Genomic DNA, 26,479 nt, shown 5'->3' with positions numbered 1-26,479 from the left:
ATCGGTGAATATACTTAGAAACATATACAAACTCTACAAAATAGTAACAGACGTATATTATAGGCTGTGTTTTTCTTGGAATTCGTCAATTTTGATTGTTTCGATCTTACGACCAGAAAGCATAATAGGCTTGTGATGTCGGCGTTAGAATTGTAGTTTATTGATTTTATTCATTTCTTTTAATTACAATAGAACAAATGTTTCAAATGTATTAATGAATTGACTGCTTATTCATCTGGAATTCCGATGGTACAAAGTGAGTTCAGTTTATGATATTGGTTGAAATTAGTCTTTTCGTTTTAGATTTGATCTAAATGATTATGTCTAGCAAGACAAAATCTTTGAGATTAAACTATCGAATAGTTCAATTCTCCCTCTATATTAGTACCGCACCTATAATTTTGCTCACCCTCACTTTTAAAACAAGGAAAATCGTTATATGATTAAATATTTTAAAACAAATTAAATAAAGTATCTAAAGTAATTTTTGTGAAAAACTAATCAAATTGCCAGTAATTCGGAGTAACGAAGAATTGATTGTGCTACCTGTTGGAAAATCTGATTCCGAGAGACCCCGCGATATTTGGTCGCGCAGTTATGTATAAAAGAAAGGGCAATACACTTATTTGCGAATATACATATGTAACTTCTATATAGTGCCAAGAACAGAAGCCAACTCTCTTTCTCTGTTAGGCGCTGCCAGATCTCCTTAATATTACTAGGGATGCCAGATTGACACTTTGATATAAACAGCTGGCGCTAATATCAAACACACCCTCACAAAGTTGCAATCTTAATTACTGCTAATTCCTAACGAAATGATACATTCATTATGTTTCTTGCTGCTTAAACCCTTCGTTAGGACATCCGCCGCCATTAGTTCCGTAGGCATATACTCCACGGAAATATCACCACTCTTATACATCGCTTGAATGAAGTGGTGACGCACGTCAATATGTTTTGTACGTGGATGGAATCCAAAACCTTTGACCATATGTTGTGCGCTTTGATTATCGTTGAAAATGCGCACAGATCCACATTCTATACCAATTCTGTTTAGTAGGGCCTTCAGGTATAGAACCTCCTTTACTGCCTCTGACATTGCCAAGTATTCTGATTCCGTACTAGACAATGCAACAGTACGTTGCTTTCGTGCCTTCCAGCTTATGGCGGCACCAGCCAATATAAACGCTTGGCCAGAGTAGGAGTGGCGGTCCGTTAAATTGTCACCCCAATCTGCATCGACCACGCCGAAAAGATCATCTTCTGTCTTCCTGAACAGAAGTCCGGTCATCTTTGTGCCTTGAAGATAACGTAAAATGCGTTTTGATGCCTTCCAGTGATCAGCTGTGTAATTTGAGTTGAACTGACTCAAGAAACTCACTGCATACGCTATGTCAGGACGAGTGGTTACTGAAAGAAACATTAAAGAACCTATTAATTTTTGATAAGGATACTTTCCCATCTCGTCTTCATTAGATTAAGCCGGGCTCCGCAATTCTGATTTTGCCTCTATAGGTGTCATCGCCGGCTTACAATCTGTCATGCCAAATCTTTTCAATATGGCATCGATGTACTTCTCTTGGGATAGAAAGACGCTCTGATGCTCTTTGTTCTGTTTAAATTCTATGCCCAAACAGGTCTTCACTGCGCCAAAGTCCTTCATCTTAAAAGTCTTATTAAGATGCTCCTTTGTTTGCTGCAACCATTCTGGATGATTTGATGCGATTAGCAAATCATCAACATAAATCGTGACGATCAAAAGTTTTCCTTTTATCATTTTCACAAACAGGCAGGGGTCCTGTTCTGTGGCCTCTAGTCCGATTTCTTGTCTTCTTTCGTCCTGTTGGAGTGCCGTTGTCCTTTGTTTGGAACACCATTTTGTTTCCAATCACCTTTCGTCCTTTGGGCCGCTCAACAATTTCCCAGGTCTTGTTGAGAATTTGAGCCATAAACTCATCTTCCATAGCTCTTGTCCAGTTCTCAGCATCGCCACTGCCTTGGGCTTCCTTGATGGTTATTGGTTACTGGATCATCCGTAGCTACTGCAAATGCCATTTCGCACTCCTCGAATATATCCTCGGCTGAGTCTAGTTCATCCTGTTGATCAATGAGTTCGTCTGCCGAAACATTTCTTCCTTGTTGATATATTTTGCGTGGCCTACCACGCTGACCGGTCCTCATAAGCTTTGGTCGTCCTCTACCACGTCGCTCACGTTGAAATACCTCTTCGGTATCCTCGTCGCTTGATGAACTTCTCTCAGTCTCATCCACTTGGTCGCCTAGTGGAATATCTACGCCATTTTCTGGCTCGTCATAGAATTCTTGAAATTCGCTTTTGAATCCTGAAATGTTCATATCCGTTTTGGTTGGTACAGTCGATAGGCTTTCGACTCTGATGAATATCCCAACAATATACATTCCTCCTATCGTGACTCGAACTTGCCCTTGTTTTTGCCCTTCATTAGTGCATATGCTTTTGTGCCAAAAGTACGCATGTGTCTCACACTCGGAACTTTTGCAGTCCAATACGTGTAAGGCAACTCTCCAGATAATCCTTTTGTGGGACATCTATTTCTGATATAGCACGCCGTGTTAATTGCCTCTGCCCAAAATGATGGTGGAGCGCCCGCTTGCTTCATCATACACCTGGCCATCTCTACCAGTGTACGATTTTGTCTTTCAGCTATAACATTCTGCTGGGGTGTGTGGGGCACAGTGAGTCGTCGGCCAATTCCATGCTTGTTCAAGTACTCATCGAATCCCTTGTTTCGATATTCCGTCCCATTATCAGTCTGTAACATCTTTATCTTGTGACCTGTAACATTCTCAACGAAAGATTTATATGATTTAAATACTTCGAAAACTTCCGATTTTTGCTTGAGAAAATAAACTGAACAATATCTGGAAAAATTATCTGTGAATGTGATAAAATACTTATACCCACTCATAGACTGGGTACGCATCGGTCCGCACAGGTCGCTGTGCACAATCTCCAATGTCTGCTTTAACCTTTTCACCGTCGAGCTCTTGTAGGCATTTGCTGCCTGCTTTTCGCTTATGCAAATCTCACACTGCGATAGTTTTGCATTCTCCTTTATGTTCATACCATGTACCTTTCCGGCTTTGGCTAAACACTTCAGGTCAACCTCGTTCAGATGACCCATACGGTAATGCCATAGATCTATTTCATTTCCATCGTCACACACATTATTTGATTCGTGTTCTTCGGCATTAACGTAATACAGATTTCCGTATCTCTGAGCGCGAAACCAAACTTGATTATTATTTTTCATAATAACTGCTTCATCCTTACGAAATATAACTTCATATACCCTTGTTGGTAATTCTGGATACCGAAAGCAGATTTTGTCGTAGGTCAGATACATACAAAACTTCTTTTAAGGTAATTCCATTTGTATGCTGCTTCTCTTTCACTTCAATGTTAATCTCGCCGACGCCTTTCACCTCTGCGGTGTTGTTGTTGGCCAAATGCAATATCTTATCAATACCTTGTACTTGATCAAATGCATTTTTGTTGGAACTCATATGTGCGGTACAGCCACTGTCTAGACACCACAAGTTACTTTTTCTCTCCGCATTGTACTCACATTCTGCAATGTTGATTGCTTCGTTCTTCATTAGCTTTTTGCTCTCTTTTGGCTCTTCCCTCTCTTTCTTTGCATGCGGTCTCGCTTTAGTTGGACAGTTACGAGCGAAATGTCCGATCTTGTCACATGCAAAACATTTTCGTGTGTCTCTTTTCGTGCTTCCCTCTCTGTCGTTGCCTTTGCGGCGGTTGACATATAGAACGCACTCTGCTCTTCGCCCGCTTTTTTGGCTTGGCGTGCTTCTGACTCTTCCAATATCTTCACACGCAGAATATCAGGGCTGGGCAATTCGTCACGTGTTTCTATTGCGCATCGGAAAGTCTCATAGGTATCCGGTAAACTATACAATAAGAGAATTGCGAGTAAGTCGTCGCCTATAGTTACCCCTATTTCTTTTAATTTCTTAACCGCGTCAAAGAAGTCATTTATATGTTGACGCGCATCACTACCCTCACACATACGGGATAGCGCCACTCGTTTGAGTAAACTGGCCTTTCGCACAGGACCCTTGGATTGAAATGTTTCCTCCAATTTCAACCAATAATCTCTTGCTGATCCACAGCTTTCAATTAGTCCCAATTCTGCTGTACTGATGGACAGCAAAATGTGTGCTTGAGCTTTTTCATCTTGTGTTTGCCACGCCGCTCGATCCGCTGCCGCCTCTGGGCATACCTTGGAGCCGTTCACATATTGTCATAAATCGTTTTTCACGAGAATGGCACGCATTCGCAGTTTCCACGTGTCGTAGTTCTCCGCGTTGAGCGGTTCTATCTTTATGAGTGCACTTGCCATTTTGCACAGCTTTTGCATTCACTTATTGTCTTTTCAATTACACATATGGGTCTGGGCCCATAACCTGTTGGAAAATCTGATTCCGAGAGACCCCGCGATATTTGGTCGCGCAGTTATGTATAAAAGAAAGGGCAATTCACTTATTTGCGAATATACATATGTAACTTTATTAGGACTTAACTACACGTCTGTATAGTGCCAAGAACAGAAGCCAACTCTCTTTCTCTGTTAGGCGCTGCCAGATCTCCTTAATATTACTAGGGATGCCAGATTGACACTTTGATATAAACAGCTGGCGCTAATATCGAACACTACCAGAAGCAGAATGTACAATTTGCTTGAAAGCATTATTAGAAACAGAAGAGATTAGGATTACTAAATGTGATCATGTTTTCCATCAGGAATGTATAGACAATTATATACAAGAACATCAGGAATGTCATTTCTGTAAGAAATTATGCCACCAGAAAGATTTAGTCCAATTTATAATGTCAGGTCAATAAGTAATAAAAACAAGAAGACCCATAATACTAGAGCTCAATCACAACCAAGCAATGTAGCATCTCCGGCTAGTCTGTTAAAATCAGGAGGTAGAGGGAGAAAACCTAAATCTTCAACGGCACGTAACCCGGAGAACTCGAATCAACACAGCAAGCGTTCAGCTATTTCACAGCAACAATCAATTTTAAATCGAGCAGCTGAGATAAATGTTGATGCAATTTTTGAAGGAATGAAATATTTAATTGATCAGAGATTGGGAAATTTGAATTTAAATAATTCAGTTGAACGATCTAGCAACCACGATGAGCATCGCGTTGCAACTCCAACATCGGATTCAATATCACACCATTACAGTAATCCTGGAAAAGCCGCCCAATTAGTACAAAGTTGGGGTATTTAATTTGATGCGTCTCCTAAAGGTCCTACGTGGGCATTTGCCCGGTTGCCCGGTGGGCCAGTCCGGGCCTGATGGAACAGAGTCAAGCCAAGTCAATAATTGGAAATTATGGATCCCGCAAAGTTTGTCAAAAAAAGTTATGAAACGAGCTCATAAAGACACGATATCTGCACATGGCAGAATGGCAAAAACTTTGGAGCTCATACGTCGGACATTCTTTTGGCCAGGCATGGTGGTACAAGTGCGTGATTATATACGAAATTGCGAGATGTGCAAGTCAACGAAAGCACCCAACCAAATCTTAAAGCCACCAATGGGTAAGCCCGCAGTATAAGAGCGACCTTTTCAGCGATTATATAGTGATCTTTTGGGACCATATCCGAGAAGTAAACGTGGTCATATCGAACTCCTGATAGTGGTTGATCATTATTTCAAGAAAGAGCAATGTAATTCAACAGTACCCGTAGGATTATATATTCTTTAGATATGGAGTTCCCGAGATATTGGTTAGTGACAACGGATCACAATTCAAATTTAATGCATGGTTAACATTGGGTATAAAACATATATATACAGCAGTTTATTCCCCACAGTCAAATGCCTATCTTAAAGAGGACCAGCTCGAATGGGATCTACACATACCTACTAGAAGTTCTGCACTAAGGAATTCGTATCATCTAGTATAGGATGCTCTCCTTTCCAATAATAATTTACTCAAGAAGAATATAGCACAGGCAGCGGAGCAGAATGCAAAGGTATAAAACCTGAGAACCAAGGAGGTTAATTTCAAGGTAGGACAAGAAGTCTTTAGACGTAATTTCGTACAGAGTAACTTCCAAAAATGCGTTAGTGCTAAGCTAAACTTGTTGTATCTAAAGTCTCGAGTTCGAGAGAGATTGGGAAACTGTTATTATGTGTAAGAGGATTTAAATGGCAAACTGCTGGGAACCTGTCATGCTAAGGACATTAGGCAGTAACTGTCTTTTTCAGGTTAATACTCCGAAGCAAGCTCTAGTATTATCCTGTGGTTGTAGTGCTCAGTTTCTGCCGTTAGCTTTATTTTTAAATTTTAAGGCGTTAGTTTGTATTTCAGTAGGTGGTAGGTAATTGTGTCGAAAAATAATCAGCTGAGCTTAGAAGTTCGATAGTTTTACTAGTGCAACTCTAGCGAAGTGGCATCATGCGCGATCGCATGCATTGGTCACACACTTTTCTGACGAACTTCCGCCCTGGTTAGACGCCTAAACCACGCTGCTGCTCCAGAAAAAATTAAAATCTGAAATTTTCTCGGCCATCAAGCCGAATTATTAATTAAATACAAATCTGGAGCATATAGGACGATAATTATTATAAAGTTTTGTGAATCTTATTATCGTAAGTTATTTTTTTTATGGATATTTAAGTATTTGGAAGTGTCTTATAGGTTCTTTTGAAAACTTAGCCCTAATTGAATTGAATGTTGGAAACCTGAGCAAGGAATTTCATATTTGAGTTCCGAAAGGAAGGGCTCGAAAGCTGCACACCGTGAAGGGCACAGAGACATTTCGACAAAGTCAACTAGCTTGGAATAGCCGCCCGAATCGGATACGGGCAGAGAAAGTTTCTTCGTTGCGGATTGAGAGTCCCGTAGACCGAATTTGTTGCATGGGAATGCCAGGTGCTTGATTTAACCTAATATTTTGTTCCTAAGCATCATCCAGCGGACGACGAAGGCCTTCGACGGACCGGACGGATGGGTAAGTCCTAAGTTCTTAACATAAATCACGATCGTTCTGGTATTTCCCTGTTTATATGCAAATAGAAAGCGAGTTCAGTGTCAAATAATCTGCAAATAAGAAAAAACTCTCTCAAGTACAGTAAAGCTAAAAGAAAATATCAAAGAAACAGAAAATTGCCAATCATTGTTGAAAAATTAAAACGATATTGAGAATCGCCCTTGACTGTGTGAGCGAGCCTACAGTTTTTTATAATTAATATCGTAATTTAAGTTGGAGATTTCCAAATTCCAATTAACATTTTTATTTTTAAATATCTATAATTTTATATATATCCACCTTACAATTATGATTCAACAAAACAAAACATATTATCCCTAATTTGGCTTTTGGATGCCTGAAATGATCCAATTATTTAATTTGATTATCGTTTACTATAAGAATCATCATTTTAGTTTAGTCAACTTGGATTATGTTTCCGACTTATTGAAGTTTTTTGGTAAACCCCGTAACCCTCATGAATAAATATCATTTATAGTTGGAGTAAAAGTTTGTGATCTTCCTTGTGGCGAAATGTGAGCGGTCAACTAAATTGTGTTGGGATTTTCCAGAATCTTGCGACAGGAAAATCGTTGGTTTGGAGGGCTTAGACGCGAAGCTATAATAACATCCTCATAGCTTCCCTATTCGCGCGATACTAATATACTCTTTTTCTCTATCCATCTAGTTCATCTCTTTTGGTTAAGTAATTGTGTAATATTCGTGCTCTAGGGACTTTGTTTTATGTACTACGGGTGTATTGAGTAATGCTGGTCCAAAGAACCCCCCCAAACACTGTTTGCTAGCCGATAGCCAGAAGTCCCGCCCAGACCAAACGTCTCGATACATTAAGCCTATAGATGTGTTGGCGTTGGCCTAATTTGTGGTACTCTTGCCCATTATCACATCTGATGATTAGGGACTTCGAGAAAGACTACCTATATAGGCTGAACCTGACCTCTTCTTGGATCAAAGAAGATTCTTTGAGTAAGAGGGGATTTACATGATCTAGATTCATTCCGGGTTGTGTACATTACATAATTTTGGCACCCAACGTGGGGCTTGTTAGACTTATATACAGTTTCTCGGTTCATCCGTGTTTCTTTATAGGATTCAGGCTGAAGTGAAGTGTTCAAGAATTTCAGGTTCCTTTTTCCTTCTCTTACTTCTTATTCTATCTCTTAATAAAATCCCCACCCTTTTTTCCTATCCTTTGCTATCAAATATTTGTATTTTCTTTTCATTTTGCTTTCTTTTTGTATTCACGGATAGTTGTTTGAATGACTTATTCATTAGGAATACAGATATTCGGAGAATCCGAGTTCTAACCAGTGATAAGGCACTTAAGCATGAATCGGTGAATATACTTAGAAACATATACAAACTCTACAAAATAGTAACAGACGTATATTATAGGCTGTGTTTTTCTTGGAATTCGTCAATTTTGATTGTTTCGATCTTACGACCAGAAAGCATAATAGGCTTGTGAATTTCAAATCTTTTCAATATGGCATCGATGTACTTCTCTTGGGATAGAAAGACGCTCTGATGCTCTTTGTTCTGTTTAAATTCTATGCCCAAACAGGTCTTCACTGCGCCAAAGTCCTTCATCTTAAAAGTATTATTAAGATGCTCCTTTGTTTGCTGCAACCATTCTGGATGATTTGATGCGATTAGCAAATCATCAACATAAATCGTGACGATCAAAAGTTTTCCTTTTATCATTTTCACAAACAGGCAGGGGTCCTGTTCTGTGGCCTCTAGTCCGATTTCTTGTCTTCTTTCGTCCTGTTGGAGTGCCGTTGTCCTTTGTTTGGAACACCATTTTGTTTCCAATCACCTTTCGTCCTTTGGGCCGCTCAACAATTTCCCAGGTCTTGTTGAGAATTTGAGCCATAAACTCATCTTCCATAGCTCTTGTCCAGTTCTCAGCATCGCCACTGCCTTGGGCTTCCTTGATGGTTATTGGTTACTGGATCATCCGTAGCTACTGCAAATGCCATTTCGCACTCCTCGAATATATCCTCGGCTGAGTCTAGTTCATCCTGTTGATCAATGAGTTCGTCTGCCGAAATATTTCTTCCTTGTTGATATATTTTGCGTGGCCTACCACGCTGACCGGTCCTCATAAGCTTTGGTCGTCCTCTACCACGTCGCTCACGTTGAAATACCTCTTCGGTATCCTCGTCGCTTGATGAACTTCTCTCAGTCTCATCCACTTGGTCGCCTAGTGGAATATCTACGCCATTTTCTGGCTCGTCATAGAATTCTTGAAATTCGCTTTTGAATCCTGAAATGTTCATATCCGTTTTGGTTGGTACAGTCGATAGGCTTTCGACTCTGATGAATATCCCAACAATATACATTCCTCCTATCGTGACTCGAACTTGCCCTTGTTTTTGCCCTTCATTAGTGCATATGCTTTTGTGCCAAAAGTACGCATGTGTCTCACACTCGGAACTTTTGCAGTCCAATACGTGTAAGGCAACTCTCCAGATAATCCTTTTGTGGGACATCTATTTCTGATATAGCACGCCGTGTTAATTGCCTCTGCCCAAAATGATGGTGGAGCGCCCGCTTGCTTCATCATACACCTGGCCATCTCTACCAGTGTACGATTTTGTCTTTCAGCTATAACATTCTGCTGGGGTGTGTGGGGCACAGTGAGTCGTCGGCCAATTCCATGCTTGTTCAAGTACTCATCGAATCCCTTGTTTCGATATTCCGTCCCATTATCAGTCTGTAACATCTTTATCTTGTGACCTGTAACATTCTCAACGAAAGATTTATATGATTTAAATACTTCGAAAACTTCCGATTTTTGCTTGAGAAAATAAACTGAACAATATCTGGAAAAATTATCTGTGAATGTGATAAAATACTTATACCCACTCATAGACTGGGTACGCATCGGTCCGCACAGGTCGCTGTGCACAATCTCCAATGTCTGCTTTAACCTTTTCACCGTCGAGCTCTTGTAGGCATTTGCTGCCTGCTTTTCGCTTATGCAAATCTCACACTGCGATAGTTTTGCATTCTCCTTTATGTTCATACCATGTACCTTTCCGGCTTTGGCTAAACACTTCAGGTCAACCTCGTTCAGATGACCCATACGGTAATGCCATAGATCTATTTCATTTCCATCGTCACACACATTATTTGATTCGTGTTCTTCGGCATTAACGTAATACAGATTTCCGTATCTCTGAGCGCGAAACCAAACTTGATTATTATTTTTCATAATAACTGCTTCATCCTTACGAAATATAACTTCATATACCCTTGTTGGTAATTCTGGATACCGAAAGCAGATTTTGTCGTAGGTCAGATACATACAAAACTTCTTTTAAGGTAATTCCATTTGTATGCTGCTTCTCTTTCACTTCAATGTTAATCTCGCCGACGCCTTTCACCTCTGCGGTGTTGTTGTTGGCCAAATGCAATATCTTATCAATACCTTGTACTTGATCAAATGCATTTTTGTTGGAACTCATATGTGCGGTACAGCCACTGTCTAGACACCACAAGTTACTTTTTCTCTCCGCATTGTACTCACATTCTGCAATGTTGATTGCTTCGTTCTTCATTAGCTTTTTGCTCTCTTTTGGCTCTTCCCTCTCATTCTTTGCATGCGGTCTCGCTTTAGTTGGACAGTTACGAGCGAAATGTCCGATCTTGTCACATGCAAAACATTTTCGTGTGTCTCTTTTCGTGCTTCCCTCTCTGTCGTTGCCTTTGCGGCGGTTGACATATAGAACGCACTCTGCTCTTCGCCCGCTTTTTTGGCTTGGCGTGCTTCTGACTCTTCCAATATCTTCACACGCAGAATATCAGGGCTGGGCAATTCGTCACGTGTTTCTATTGCGCATCGGAAAGTCTCATAGGTATCCGGTAAACTATACAATAAGAGAATTGCGAGTAAGTCGTCGCCTATAGTTACCCCTATTTCTTTTAATTTCTTAACCGCGTCAAAGAAGTCATTTATATGTTGACGCGCATCACTACCCTCACACATACGGGATAGCGCCACTCGTTTGAGTAAACTGGCCTTTCGCACAGGACCCTTGGATTGAAATGTTTCCTCCAATTTCAACCAATAATCTCTTGCTGATCCACAGCTTTCAATTAGTCCCAATTCTGCTGTACTGATGGACAGCAAAATGTGTGCTTGAGCTTTTTCATCTTGTGTTTGCCACGCCGCTCGATCCGCTGCCGCCTCTGGGCATACCTTGGAGCCGTTCACATATTGTCATAAATCGTTTTTCACGAGAATGGCACGCATTCGCAGTTTCCACGTGTCGTAGTTCTCCGCGTTGAGCGGTTCTATCTTTATGAGTGCACTTGCCATTTTGCACAGCTTTTGCATTCACTTATTGTCTTTTCAATTACACATATGGGTCTGGGCCCATAACCTGTTGGAAAATCTGATTCCGAGAGACCCCGCGATATTTGGTCGCGCAGTTATGTATAAAAGAAAGGGCAATTCACTTATTTGCGAATATACATATGTAACTTTATTAGGACTTAACTACACGTCTGTATAGTGCCAAGAACAGAAGCCAACTCTCTTTCTCTGTTAGGCGCTGCCAGATCTCCTTAATATTACTAGGGATGCCAGATTGACACTTTGATATAAACAGCTGGCGCTAATATCGAACACTACTAGAAGCAGAATGTACAATTTGCTTGAAAGCATTATTAGAAACAGAAGAGATTAGGATTACTAAATGTGATCATGTTTTCCATCAGGAATGTATAGACAATTATATACAAGAACATCAGGAATGTCATTTCTGTAAGAAATTATGCCACCAGAAAGATTTAGTCCAATTTATAATGTCAGATCAATAAGTAATAAAAACAAGAAGACCCATAATACTAGAGCTCAATCACAATCAAGCAATGTAGCATCTCCGGCTAGTCTGTTAAAATCAGGAGGTAGAGGGAGAAAACCTAAATCTTCAACGGCACGTAACCCGGAGAACTCGAATCAACACAGCAAGCGTTCAGCTATTTCACAGCAACAATCAATTTTAAATCGAGCAGCTGAGATAAATGTTGATGCAATTTTTGAAGGAATGAAATATTTAATTGATCAGAGATTGGGAAATTTGAATTTAAATAATTCAGTTGAACGATCTAGCAACCACGATGAGCATCGCGTTGCAACCCCAACATCGGATTCAATATCACACCATTACAGTAATCCTGGAAAAGCCGCCCAATTAGTACAAAGTTGGGGTATTTAATTTGATGCGTCTCCTAAAGGTCCTACGTGGGCATTTGCCCGGTTGCCCGGTGGGCCAGTCCGGGCCTGATGGAACAGAGTCCAGCCAAGTCAATAATTGGAAATTATGGATCCCGCAAAGTCTGTCAAAAGAAGTTATGAAACGAGCTCATAAAGACACGATATCTGCACATGGCGGAATGGCAAAAACTTTGGAGCTCATACGTCGGACATTCTTTTGGCCAGGCATGGTGGTACAAGTGCGTGATTATTTACGAAATTGCGAGATGTGCAAGTCAACGAAAGCACCCAACCAAATCTTAAAGCCACCAATGGGTAAGCCCGCAGTATAAGAGCGACCTTTTCAGCGATTATATAGTGATCTTTTGGGACCATATCATAGATACGGAGTTCCCGAGATATTGGTTAGCGACAACGGATCACAATTCAAATTTAATGCATGGTTAACGACATTGGGTATAAAACAAATATATATACAGCAGTTTATTCCCCACAGTCAAATGCCTATCTTAAAGAGGACCAGCTCGAATGGGATCTACACATACCTACTAGAAGTTCTGCACTAAGGAATTCGTATCATCTAGTATAGGATGCTCTCCTTTCCAATAATAATTTACTCATGAAGAATATAGCACAGGCAGCGGAGCAGAATGCAAAGGTATATAACCTGAGAACCAAGGAGGTTAATTTCAAGGTAGGACAAGTCTTTAGACGTAATTTCGTACAGAGTAACTTCCAAAAATGCGTTAGTGCTAAGCTAAACTTGTTGTGGCTAAAGTCTCGAGTTCAAGAGAGATTGGGAAACTGCTATTATGTGTAAGAGGATATAAATGGCAAACTGCTGGGAACCTATCATGCTAAGGACATTAGGCAGTAACTGTCTTTTTTCAGGTTAATACTCCGAAGCAAGCTCTAGTATTATCCTGTGGTTGTAATGCTCAGTTTCTGCCGTTAGCTTTATTTTTAAATTTTAAGGCGTTAGTTTGAATTTCAGTAGGTGGTGGGTAATTGTGTCGAAAAAATAATCAGCTGAGCTTAGAAGTTCGATAGTTTTACTAGTACAACTCTAGCGAAGTGGCATCATGCGCGATCGCATGCATTGGTCACACACTTTTCTGACGAACTTCCGCCCTGGTTAGACGCCTAAACCACGCTGCTGCTCCAGAAAAAAAAAAATTAAAATCTGAAATTTTCTCGGCCATCAAGCCGAATTATTAATTAAATACAAATCTGGAGCATCTAGGACGATAATTATTATAAAGTTTTGTGAATCTTATTATCGTAAGTTATTTTTTTTATGGATATTTAAGTAGTTGGAAGTGTCTTATAGGTTCTTTTGAAAACTTAGCCCTAATTGAATTGAATGTTGGAAACCTGAGCAAGGAATTTCATATTTGAGTTCCGAAAATCAGCCAGTGATATTTTTGAGACACCAAGGGCTCGAAAGCTGCACACCGTGAAGGGCACAGAGACATTTCGACAAAGTCAACTAGCTTGGAATAGCCGCCCGAATCGGATACGGGCAGAGAAAGTTTCTTCGTTGCGGATTGAGAGTCCCTTAGACCGATTTTGTTGCATGGGAATGCCAGTCGCTTGATTTAACCTAATATTTTGTTCCTAAGCATCATCCAGCGGACGACGAAGGCCTTCGACGGACCGGACGGATGGGTAAGTCCTAAGTTCTTAACATAAATCACGATCGTTCTGGTATTTCCCTGTTTATATGCAAATAGAAAGCGAGTTCAGTGTCAAATAATCTGCAAATAAGAAAAAACTCTCTCAAGTACAGTAAAGCTAAAAGAAAATATCAAAGAAACAGAAAATTGCCAATCATTGTTGAAAAATTAAAACGATATTGAGAATCGCCCTTGACTGTGTGAGCGAGCCTACAGTTTTTTATAATTAATATCGTAATTTAAGTTGGAGATTTCCAAATTCCAATTAACATTTTTATTTTTGAATATCTATAATTTTATATATATCCACCTTACAATTATGATTCAACAAAACAAAACATATTATCCCTAATTTGGCTTTTGGATGCCTGAAATGATCCAATTATTTAATTTGATTATCGTTTACTATAAGAATCATCATTTTAGTTTAGTCAACTCGGATTATGTTTCCGACTTATTGAAGTTTTTTGGTATTCCGTAACCCTCATGAATAAATATCATTTATAGTTTGAGTAAAAGTTTGTGTTCTTCCTTGTGGCGAAATGTGAGCGGTCAACTAAATTGTGATGGGATTTTCCAGAATCTTGCCACAGGAAAATCGTTGGTTTGGAGGGCTTAGACGCGAAGCTATAGTAACATCCTCATAGCTTCCCTATTCGCGCGATACTAATATACTCTCTTTTTCTATCCTTCTAGTTCATCTCTTTTGGTTAAGTAATTGTGTAATATTCGTACTCTAGGGACTGCCCATACCATGTTGGCTTTGGCCTAATTTGTGGCACTCTTGCCCATCATAACATCTGATGATTAGGGACTTCGATAGAGACTACCTATATAGGAAGAACCTGACTTCTTCTTGGATCAAAGAAGATTCTATGACTAAGAGGGGATGTACATGATCTATATTCATTCCGGGTTGTGTACATAACAGGAACGATATGCCGAAATCAGTGAATTTTATTAAAAACTTTGTTATTTTGGACGCAATTAGTTAAAAATTATTAATTTAATACAAATATAAGTGACTGCGCCGCACTTAATTAAAGTCGGATATCTATATATGTTATATAGCTCGATTTAAACATGCGATATAAACATGATACATGCATCGCATAGCTCCAGCTTTCGATTAAAGGCCGTTCCTTCGCCAGTATTAGACTTTTCAAATAAAAGAACCAGAGGCCGGAACTAACTTCGACCATATAGCAAATAACAAAGTTAGTGACAAAAGTCACTGTTTTCCACCGATTGTTGCTTAAATTTGTCACAGCCATAAACAGATGTATAAAGCAATCGCGTCAAAATAACGAAGTTATTCTTAAAAGTCACTGTTTTGGACCGATCGTTCCTTTGGAAGCTGTATGATAAATTCATCCGATCTTGATCAAATTTGACACAGTCATTAACAGATGCAGTGGCGGCAAAAAATTTGAGTACATTTTTTTTTACTTTAAATTCTGATTTCATTCGATAGTTACTCAATTTTAGTGAAAAGTTTTAATATGTTAATTTATATCGGTGAATTGGTTATTCTATTGAGATGATGTACTGTAAATTTCGTGGGCATAACTCTAATGGGGGTTTTTTTAAGTGGGTTTTGATAAAGAGCCCCCAAATTCGGACCCGGCAAAAAAAAAGACACATTTTCAAAATTTGTAAAATTGTTCGTACACATTTGGACCCAAAGAACAAGTTTTAGGTCTAGTAAAACTAAGATAAAGAAAGAGAGGGAAGTAGTTGGGCTGTTCAAAACACCTCTTTAACAAAAAAAACACCTCTTTTGTAGGGCAACGAAGTCTATCTGTTTTTAATCCGATTTTGATGAATAATATCTCATTTGACGGAAAATTTAATTCACTATCTTTCATAGTTCAAGTGTAGTTATACTTTAGTGTGAGTTAGTGGCGTAAAGTGACACCAAGCAGAGAGATAAAAAAAATACATACAAAATTGAATTTTTCAATTGGCTCCAAATTGGACCCTGGGGCCAAATTGACAATTTGTGGTATGCAGTTTATCTTAGTTTTACTAGATCTAAAATTTTTTTTTTTAAACTAAAGGTGTACGATCAATTTTACAAATTTTGAAAATGTGTCTTTTTTTTTGCCGGGTCCGAATTTGGGGGCTTTTTATCAAAACCCACTTTAAAACCGGAGGACCGGGCTAACTTGGACCGCGTCGAAGCTTGTATACCCTTGCAACTTTTTTGTAACTCTTTGTATAGCCATCAAAGTGGAAAAACGTTTTAGATAAAAAGGCTAAGTTTGACTATAATCTTAGCATAGGAAAAAACTAAGATATTGATCAAAGTGACTGTTTTCCACCGATCGTTCCTATGGGAGCTATATGATATAGTTACCCGATCTTTATCAAATTCGGCACAGTCATTAACACATATATTAAGCTTATAAATGTTTAATTTGAATCGCGTTAAAAGTAACGAAGTTATTGACAAAAGTCACTGTTTTCCACCGATTGTTGCTTAAATTTGTCACAGCCATAAACAGATGTATAAAGCAATCGCGTCAAAATAACGAAGTTATTCTTAAAAGTCACTGTTTTGGACCGATCGTTCCTTTGGAAGCTGTATGATAAATTCATCCGATCTTGATCAAATTTGACACAGTCATTAACAGATGCAGTGGCGGCAAAAAATTTGAGTACATTTTTTTTTACTTTAAATTCTGATTTCATTCGATAGTTACTCAATTTTAGTGAAAAGTTTTAATATGTTAATTTATATCGGTGAATTGGTTATTCTATTGAGATGATGTACTGTAAATTTCGTGGGCATAACTCTAATGGGGGTTTTTTTAAGTGGGTTTTGATAAAGAGCCCCCAAATTCGGACCCGGCAAAAAAAAAGACACATTTTCAAAATTTGTAAAATTGTTCGTACACATTTGGACCCAAAGAACAAGTTTTAGGTCTAGTAAAACTAAGATAAAGAAAGAGAGGGAAGTAGTTGGGCTGTTCAAAACACCTCTTTAACAAAAAAAACACCTCTTTTGTAGGGCAACGAAGTCTATCTGTTTTTAATCCGATTTTGATGAATAATATCTCATTTGACGGAAAATTTAATTCACTATCTTTCATAGTTCAAGTGTAGTTATACTTTAGTGTGAGTTAGTGGCGTAAAGTGACACCAAGCAGAGAGATAAAAAAAATACATACAAAATTGAATTTTTCAATTGGCTCCAAATTGGACCCTGGGGCCAAATTGACAATTTGTGGTATGCAGTTTATCTTAGTTTTACTAGATCTAAAATTTTTTTTTTTAAACTAAAGGTGTACGATCAATTTTACAAATTTTGAAAATGTGTCTTTTTTTTTGCCGGGTCCGAATTTGGGGCTTTTTATCAAAACCCACTTTAAAACCGGAGGACCGGGCTAACTTGGACCGCGTCGAAGCTTGTATACCCTTGCAACTTTTTTGTAACTCTTTGTATAGCCATCAAAGTGGAAAAACGTTTTAGATAAAAAGGCTAAGTTTGACTATAATCTTAGCATAGGAAAAAACTAAGATATTGATCAAAGTGACTGTTTTCCACCGATCGTTCCTATGGGAGCTATATGATATAGTTACCCGATCTTTATCAAATTCGGCACAGTCATTAACACATATATTAAGCTTATAAATGTTTAATTTGAATCGCGTTAAAAGTAACGAAGTTATTGACAAAAGTCACTGTTTTCGACCGATCGTTCCTATGGGAGCTATATGATATAGTCACCCGATCTTGATCGAATTTTGCGCAGTCGTTTATATGTCTATTTTATTTACCAATATTAAATTTCATGACAATAGCTCTGAAAATAACGAAGTTCTTGAGAAAAGTCACTGTTCGTGACTTTGCGGTTTGTATGGGAGCTATATGATAGAGTGGTCCGATCCGGCTGAATCCGAGATATACAACCCCTGCAGTATGTACAAGCCTACACGTCGTGCTGATCAAGAATATATATACTTTATATAGTCGGAAATGCTTCCTTCTATACGTTGCACACTTCTGACCAAAATTAATATACCCTTTTTGCAAGGGTATAAAAAAACCCATTAGAGATATGCCCACGAAATTTACAGAACATCATCTCAATAGAATAACCAATTCAACATTATAAATTAACATATCAAAACTTTTCACTAACATTAAGTAAATGTACTCAAATTTTTTGCCGCCGCTGTATATTAAACTGACAAATTTGTATGGCAATTACGTAAACAGTCACGAAATTATTGACAAAGTCACGGTTTTCTACCAATCGTTCCTATCGGAGCTATATCATATAGTTCACCGATCTTGATAAAATTTGGCACAGTCGTTTTTGATGTAATAAACTCACCAATATTAAACTTTATAACAATAGATCAGAAAATAGTAAAGCTATTAAGAAAAGTCACAGTTTGCGACTTTGCAATTCTTATGGGAGCTAGTGGTATGATATAGTGGTCCGATCTGGCTGATCCGAGATGTACAACCGTATATACAAGCCTACATGCAAAGTTTCAACTCTATAGCTCCAAGGGTCTAGGGGGAGTTCACGTTGATCCAGACGGACGGACGTACGTGTCTTTATGAATTCGTCTCGTCGACTCATCCGAAAAAAAATATATAAAATATAAAATAAGTATCTTTTTATAAGAAAGCAAATCCTGTAACTTTTTCCAATCAGTTGACATATTGTCTCTAGCGAACTTCACCCGCGCCTCTTTATGCCTTTGCAATAATCTGGAAGCCACTTTTAATTTTTTTCTCACAATGACTGGAGACTTTTTTAATGCTCGTGTCCATCGGGATACATTTAGGCCACATTCAGCAGCTAACTCATTAGCTGTAAGCAAGGAGTTGCTTGCAGCACGCTCCAGAAGACGCTGGGCACGCGAATTTATTTTGGATTTCGGTCCACCTGTTCTGTTTTGTCTATATTCGGACTGATTTTTATAAAAGTTTCGAATGACTTTGTCCGATCTACCAATTTTTCTGGCAATTTCACGAAACGAAAAAAAAAAAATTCTCACCCTTGAGAGCAAGAATTTGTCCTTTTTCAAAATCTGAGAGGACCGATCCTTTTCGCATATTGATTAAAATCTCCGCAGCTAATTATTTGCGACCGATTTCATGAGAACAACGTCACAAAGTGATTACAGAGGTCAAAAATGAAAAGTGCGGCTATAGTTATGCACTTAGAACAAAACGAAATGTGAAAAATTACAGTTATTTTGAATGTTGTTGTTTTTATTATTTATTTTTACATCTTGTTTCATGCTTTATCTAACGGTAGTTTTAGATTTTTTCTATGTCTATTTGTTTTTGAGTTATAAGAAAAAACTGGGTGCGGCTATAGTCGTGCACCAGAGTTTATTAGAACTTCTGCTGTTCGTGCCTGAAGGCTTAAGGTCCCGATCATTACAAAACGCTGCAGTTTGTGCTCTGATTGAAAAAATGTTTTAAATTTCGAACAACAAATGTATGTCTATAAATTCGCCTCATAGCCTCATGCTATCTCGCTTACATTCACAAAAACACACGAGCACTCTAGCGCTTCCAATAGTCTTCGGCCAACTCGTCATTTATGGACCGACTAATAAAACTCATCTATACGTAAATTTTCCATGGTGCTAGTCCTGTCTTACAAATTTTGGTAGGTTGGTACATAATTATAGGGCTCACTAGTACGCTGAATTTGGTTTCGATAATTAAAAAGTTGCCGGAGGCAATCGCTTTTTCTTGATCCTGGAGGCGAAAGTAAAAATGTTAAATATCGATAAGCTGCACGCATACCAAAGAAATCTAAATACCAAATCTGGTTGTTCTACCTTTGTTAGCTTTCGAGAAAATCAGTTTTATTTCATTTTCGGGGCGGAAGTGGGCGTGGCAAAATTTTGAAAAAGTCAAATCTGCGCCTGTACTAAGCCAGTACACATTCCAAATTTGGTGTCAGTCAATGTGGACTAACGTTTTATATTAAAAGTCTAATGCGACCTACAATTTTAGGCTGAAGCACTGTAGTCATTCATATAGTCCTTTTAGAAAATCAGTTTTTTTAAATTTTCGGTGGCGGAGGTGGGCGTGGCAAAGTTTTGAAAAAAGTAAAATCTGCGCGTGCACTAAGTCAGTACACATTCCAAATTTGGTGGTTCTGACTTTGTTAGTTTTTGAGAAAATCAGGTTTTTTTAACTATCGGGGGCGGAAGTGAGCGTGTACAAATTTTCTATTCCAAATTTGGTGTCTATAGTTAGTAAAGTCTTTGATAAAATCGGTTTTATGTAAGTTGCTGGACGTAAGGGGGCTTGGCGAAAATTTCTAATAAACTTGAACACCGTAGGTATTACAGGAGTCTAAGTACCATATTTGTTGACTCTTGCTCTTATAGTCTCCGAGATCTACGTGTTAGTACGAACGGATGGACGAAGAAACGGTTGATCTTGATAGTATATATACTTTATGGGGTCGGAAATGCTTCCTTCTGCCTGTTAAATACATTTTGGCGAATTTAATATACCACCCATACGGTGAGGGTGCATGGTTTAAAAACAAAATAAGTACCAATTTTTGTGAATTAAATTAAAAAGCTAGCAAGGACTTACCACTTGCAAATATGGGCTTGGTTGTGCTTGTCATTGGAGGAGTTAAATCTTATTTTTCCTATTTTTAAAAACTTGATAGCTTTTCTATTAAACCTCTAGGTTTATTTTTCTTGAGTGTTCATCAATAATTTGATTGCAGATGTCCGGAAATTTTATAAATAACTATAAAAAAATGTATACACAAAAAAATTCGCTATATGGATAACTACAACTATATGGATAACCCTTTCAGATAATCACCAGTATCGATAAAAAAATGAAGTAAGTAAGTCGTCTCGCCGACTTAGGTATACCATACACCAGTAAAGCAAACATTTCAAAAGATACATTTTGGCGACTTTAATATACCATTTCACCCTATGGGTGTACGGTATAAAAAGAACAAATAAATTTTTTTTGTTTGTCGTAAAATTTTGATATATTTAGATACCAAAATATAAATTATAAAATAAATTAAAATTTTTGTTTCAATTCTAAAATTTAAATTTCTAATTTAAAAAATCTTGCGTTCAGTTAATATTTTATTTGATACTGCTTAAAAGCATATTGCGTTTTTATTAGGATAGATTTTGTACATACTTGCAGTGACCAGTCGCCAGTTTGTTTGTTGTAAATGGATGTGAAACGCTGATCTGATGTGTATGTACTTTCCGATACCGTTAAAAGATGTAAATCTCTATGACGTATCCACGATACCTAAAAATAAAAACCATATAATATAATAAAACCCAGCTTAGATTTTTTCTTACCGTTTTGTTGCCCAAATTTTTTATGCGACAGTTCAGGTGTCCGGTTTTCCCAACTAGCGATGTTACATTTTTTGTTGCAGATGTATCAAAGTATGGGCCTCTGTCAAAAGGTTTTTTTAATTTTGCAGCATCTTCACCGTGGGCTTCATAGGTGTTTGTAATATTTATCTTTTTCTCCAGATACACATGTTGACCAACAATTTCTCTAGAAAGTACTTGGATAAAATGTAGTATGTTACTAGACAATCTAACGAGTTAAAATAAAAAAACAACAGCATTTGTATATTTATACCTATTAATTAAATTAATTTACATTACTAAAACTCAAAAAATAATGCAACTTACAAATATATATCACTATCCGCACTTTCCAAAAAAAAAGCATTTTATAATATGTTTTAAACTATTTAAATGCACAGAATACATATATAGAGCTGGAGGTGCATTGTTATTGAGACAAGTAAAGTTAAGGTATACACACTTTTCATAATTTTTGCTGACATGCGCAGAACTTTAAGAGCATAAGCACCATGCATTTTCACAACCAATGACTGTAAATAATACAGTTTTCCCTCACCCTCAAAAACAATATCACAATCCACATGTTACAATAAAGTCAAAATAGACCATAAACCTGACGATACATTAAAACACTTTTTTAAGAAAACTGAGTCTAAAATTTAAATAATGGTCAAATCACGCCATCATTGACACACTGTGCCAAAAATTGACACTCTTCTAATTTTGAGGACACCAAGATCATAGAAAAAGAGCGGCACTACATCAAACTATGTACATATATATTTATTTTGTAAAATAAAGAAAACCTAGCGGGCCGGGGTAACTTTGGCTGCGCTGAAGTTTTTGCCCTTGCAAAAAGGGAACATTAATTTTGATCAGAAGTTTGCAACGTTCCGTCTGTCCGTCCGTTCGTCCGTCCATCCATCAACTCCTCCTAGAACGTTAAAGCTATTGGGCTTAAATTTTTGCATGTAGGCTTGTATATACAGCACAGCTTGTATATCTCGGATCAGCCATATCGGACCACTATACCAAATAGCTCCCATACAAACTGCAAAGTCACGAACAGTGATTTTTATACCCTTGCAGAGGGTATTATAAAATTGGTCAGATGTTTATAACGCACAGAAGGAGACGTTTCCGACCCCATAAAGTATATATATTCTTGATCAACATGAGAAGCTGAGTTGATATAGCCATGTCCGTCTGTCCGTCCGTCCGTCCGTCTGTGCGTATGCGTTTTACTCAGCCGTCTTACGAGCTATCGTTCTGAAATTTTTTGTTGGGGTTTTTCATTACCCGGGAAAAATAATGGTTTTTCATTACCCGGGAAAAATAATGCAGAAAACAAATTTTGAACATGTAAAATTATTATTACCAAGGATTGCAAGGGTATATAAACTTCGGCATAGCCGATGTTAGCTTCTTTGATATTTTTTAATAACTTCGTTATTTTCTGAGCTATTATGAAATTTAATATTGGTGGTTTGTGCTCTCAAAGAGATCAGATGAGTTACGGATAGCTAAAAGCCTAGCTTGCTAAATCTCATTATCCCACTGCGTTCTATTTTTAGACGCTGGTTTACCGGTGCAAGTAACAAGTGCTCAAAACAAACTCAAAATTGAAAACAAAAACACTAAAGGCAAAGAGCAGTTGCTCAAAATCTGGCGGAGGGCAATAGCCCGACGACAACAACTACAACAATGACTTCAGCAATGAATAGACTTCTGAAAACAAATTACAGTGAACCAAAATATATCAACATAAATAGAACAGACAATAATACTTTTGAAAATGTGTCTCCATTTATGCTAAAAAAAAGTGATAGAACACGTTTGCAACGGAGAAGTCGAAACATGTAAAAAAACAAGAATGGGAGCTCTACTTATAAAAACGAAAATTAAACTACAGGCTGATAAATAACTTTAAATGACCATATTTAGTGATTTTCCCATATCAGTTTCGGAATATATAACTCTTAATTTCTCCAAGGGAGTTATTTACTCCAACGAAAATTGGATTCTAAAGACTGAAAACAACACAACTAAAGAAACTGGCCTCATTACCATAACCTTCGCTTCACTCACCATCCCAGAGACTATCATGATCGGCTGCGAACGAGTAAACATATGGTAAATACGACAGTCAAAACAATCACAGTCCATTTGACAAATCATGCCCAGCCTTTCTCAAACAAAAAGAATTAACTGCAATCAAAACTCTGGAAAGGGTAGACCTCAAAACTGCAACACAACTCGACATTCGCAACATTCCCTACAACGGCTAAACAACAAACAGAACAAATAATCACTCAACAATCATCAACAACAAATTCAGCTTATCAAACCCATAGCCCAAAGAACGATCCTTATCCCATTAAGCACCAGCATCAAACATAATCCACCACATCATACAGAGACATCGAATTATTCATGGACACCACACCAATCAACGACACACCATCCGCTTCAACACCGCAAAACAATAGCAGCCATCACTCCACTCTAACTGAAGACCTAAAACTAAGAATATATACAAGTAAACAAAACAACCTATTCAAAACTCTGAAGTCAAAAGAACATATTGAATCAAAAACTAAAAAATTCAAGACTTTGAATTATTAAAACCATAATCCAAAAATCATATCCCTACAAGAAACCCACATTCACTCTACCCTTAACATTCCCATCCCCATCAACTATACCCTATATCACAGAAACACTGCTATAAACGGACATGGAGTCGTATCTCTGTTTGTTCATAGCTCCATACAACAACATAACGCAAGCATTAACACATCCGGTTTTGACTCCATCTCAGTGACAATCCATTCCAAAATCAAGTTTACCATTGTCTCATCATATATACCTCCCACTAAAACATTCAAAATTCAAAAACGGAGAGACCTGTACGGCGCTACACAAACACCCTTATTAATAACTGTTGACTTTAATAGCTGGAATAGAAGCTGGGGATACCGAACCAACATTAGTAGAGGCAATATTATTTTCAAATTTATAAACCTCACTAATCACACTAAATAACGGCTCACCAACCCATTTTACTACTCACTACACATTCACACACATAGACCTTTCTATCGCTTCACCTATCCTATCACTCCATGCAGACTAGTATACATGCAACTCCCTATAGGGCAGCGACCACTATCCAATCCATATAAACCTTTCCGACCGTGACAATATCAATAATGCTATGCAATAATGCTAAACACATATTTATATTCTATAAAGCCAACTGGGCACTTTTCCGAACACTTACAGAGAGACTTTCCACCAAAACACCGCCCAACTTAAATATAAACAAAGAAACAGCCAACATAATCAAAATAATCATTCACACGGCTATCTATCCCCCAGTCGCATCGAAACCATAGGAAAAAACTGTACCTTGGGCAGAAAACTCCAGCAATTGAAAGACCAAAAACTCACAGCATGGAATACCTTAAAAAGAAACATTAATACGACAAACATTGTTACCTACAAGAAAGCTAATGCCCTACTTAAAAGCAAAATTAAGATCGCAAAGTGAGTATCAGTATCAAACTTTACATCCGAAATAAATCCAAACTCTTCCACCTCCAAAATATTAGCAAATATAAACCAATTCTGTGGTTTGGAAACCAGACATGACATTCACAAACATAACAGACAAAAGCGATATTGCCAATACATTATGTTCCGTTTGGTCAAATTCAGCACGTAATTCAAATTTTCACACAACTTTTAATCAATGCACTATGGTAAGAAAGTCGGATTTTTTGGCATAATCCAATTTTAAAGTTAGAGCCTTGAAATTTGGTACATACGTTTGGTAAATTTTTATAGAATTTGTTTTTTCTTTTAATTGGCCCATGTCTTCACCCACCTGCCCCAGCACATTAAAAAAATTTATTAAATATTTTTTTTTTAATACTGTTAATTATATTTTGAAACGCTTATAAACTTTATTTTGATTTTTTCTTAACAGTAGGTTTTACAATGTTCAATTCAAATCTCACCTATTCGATTTGCGACAAAAACGTCCATACGTTTATTGCTGTTAATCCAGGTAAGAACCGTACGTGAATCAGTCCAAAAGTAACGTTGATCTATATTGATTTGTAATTTGTGGCTTATCATTTCAGCCAAACGGCATCCCAGTACGGCGGCCATCGTTTCCAGTTTCGGAATAGTTATATGTTTGATTGGAGAAACCCTTGCCTTAGATGCAATTAGTGACACATCAAATTGACATTTATCCTCCTTAACATAGCTGCATCTGATATAGGCAACTGAAGAATATGCTTTTGCACTTTTTTTTTTATATATAGACGTAGTCGTAAAACGCTCAGTACGAACAAGTGGCCCATATGACACCAGGCCCGGGCCTGTTACGAATGACCCTAAGTGAAGTTAATGTTACAACCTCTACCCACTCCGACCTAAGGGCATAGGCGTATTACATATATAAACATAAATTAAACTAAAGAAATAGAAAATATTAAATGTAATGAGATAATAGGTTACATATAAAAAGAAAACAGGATAGGTTTAAATAAAGATGATAACAACTAATTACGAGCGAGGAATGACAAGATCGCAGTTTTTATACCCGGAAGCGATGTTTCGGAACCGATAACGTGCCAAAGTCTGTTGTAGTCACTACATAGTATACGAAAAGGTTCATGCAGAGAATAGTTAGTTGTGCAAGTGGGAAGTATAAGTGGTGTGAAATTGCGGCTCCTTCTAGATGGAACAGAAATGTTAATTTGGCTCAACAGCTCGGAAGAGTCAATCTCACCATTCAAAAGTTTGTAAAGAAAAGTTACACCAAGCATTGTTCTACGATTAGTTAAAGAAGGAAGGTTAATTAACTGAAGTCGACTAGAATAAGATGGAAGTTGTACAGTTGGATCCCAGCGCAAATCACGAAGGGCAAAGAGTAAAAACTGTTTTTGTACAGATTCTAATTTGTTTTGATAAAACTCATATTGAGGAGACCAAACACAAGATCCATATTCTAATATGGGGCGGATTAAAGAAGTAAAAAGTATTTTGGTAGTATATGGATCCTTGAACTCCTTCGACCAGCGCTTTATAAAGCCAAGAACACTCTTAGCCCTACTAACAGTAGTCGA

General features: G+C 37.8%; 1 long non-coding RNA gene across 1 annotated transcript; it reads right to left on the bottom strand.

The window, feature by feature from the left end:
- Nucleotides 1-21,083: 21,083 nt before the first annotated feature.
- On the bottom strand, nt 21,084-21,721 carry LOC124461002. Its single transcript, XR_006954891.1, has 3 exons — nt 21,663-21,721; nt 21,318-21,532; nt 21,084-21,264 (listed from the first exon to the last, which is right to left on the bottom strand). It is a non-coding gene; the product is annotated as an uncharacterized LOC124461002 (long non-coding RNA).
- Between the last annotated feature and the right edge of the window lie 4,758 nt (nt 21,722-26,479).

The sequence above is a fragment of the Drosophila willistoni genome, unplaced genomic scaffold (assembly GCF_018902025.1).
Source record: "Drosophila willistoni isolate 14030-0811.24 unplaced genomic scaffold, UCI_dwil_1.1 Seg171, whole genome shotgun sequence".
Taxonomy (NCBI): Eukaryota; Metazoa; Arthropoda; class Insecta; order Diptera; family Drosophilidae; genus Drosophila; species Drosophila willistoni.
This window is presented reverse-complemented; position numbering and strand designations above follow the sequence as displayed.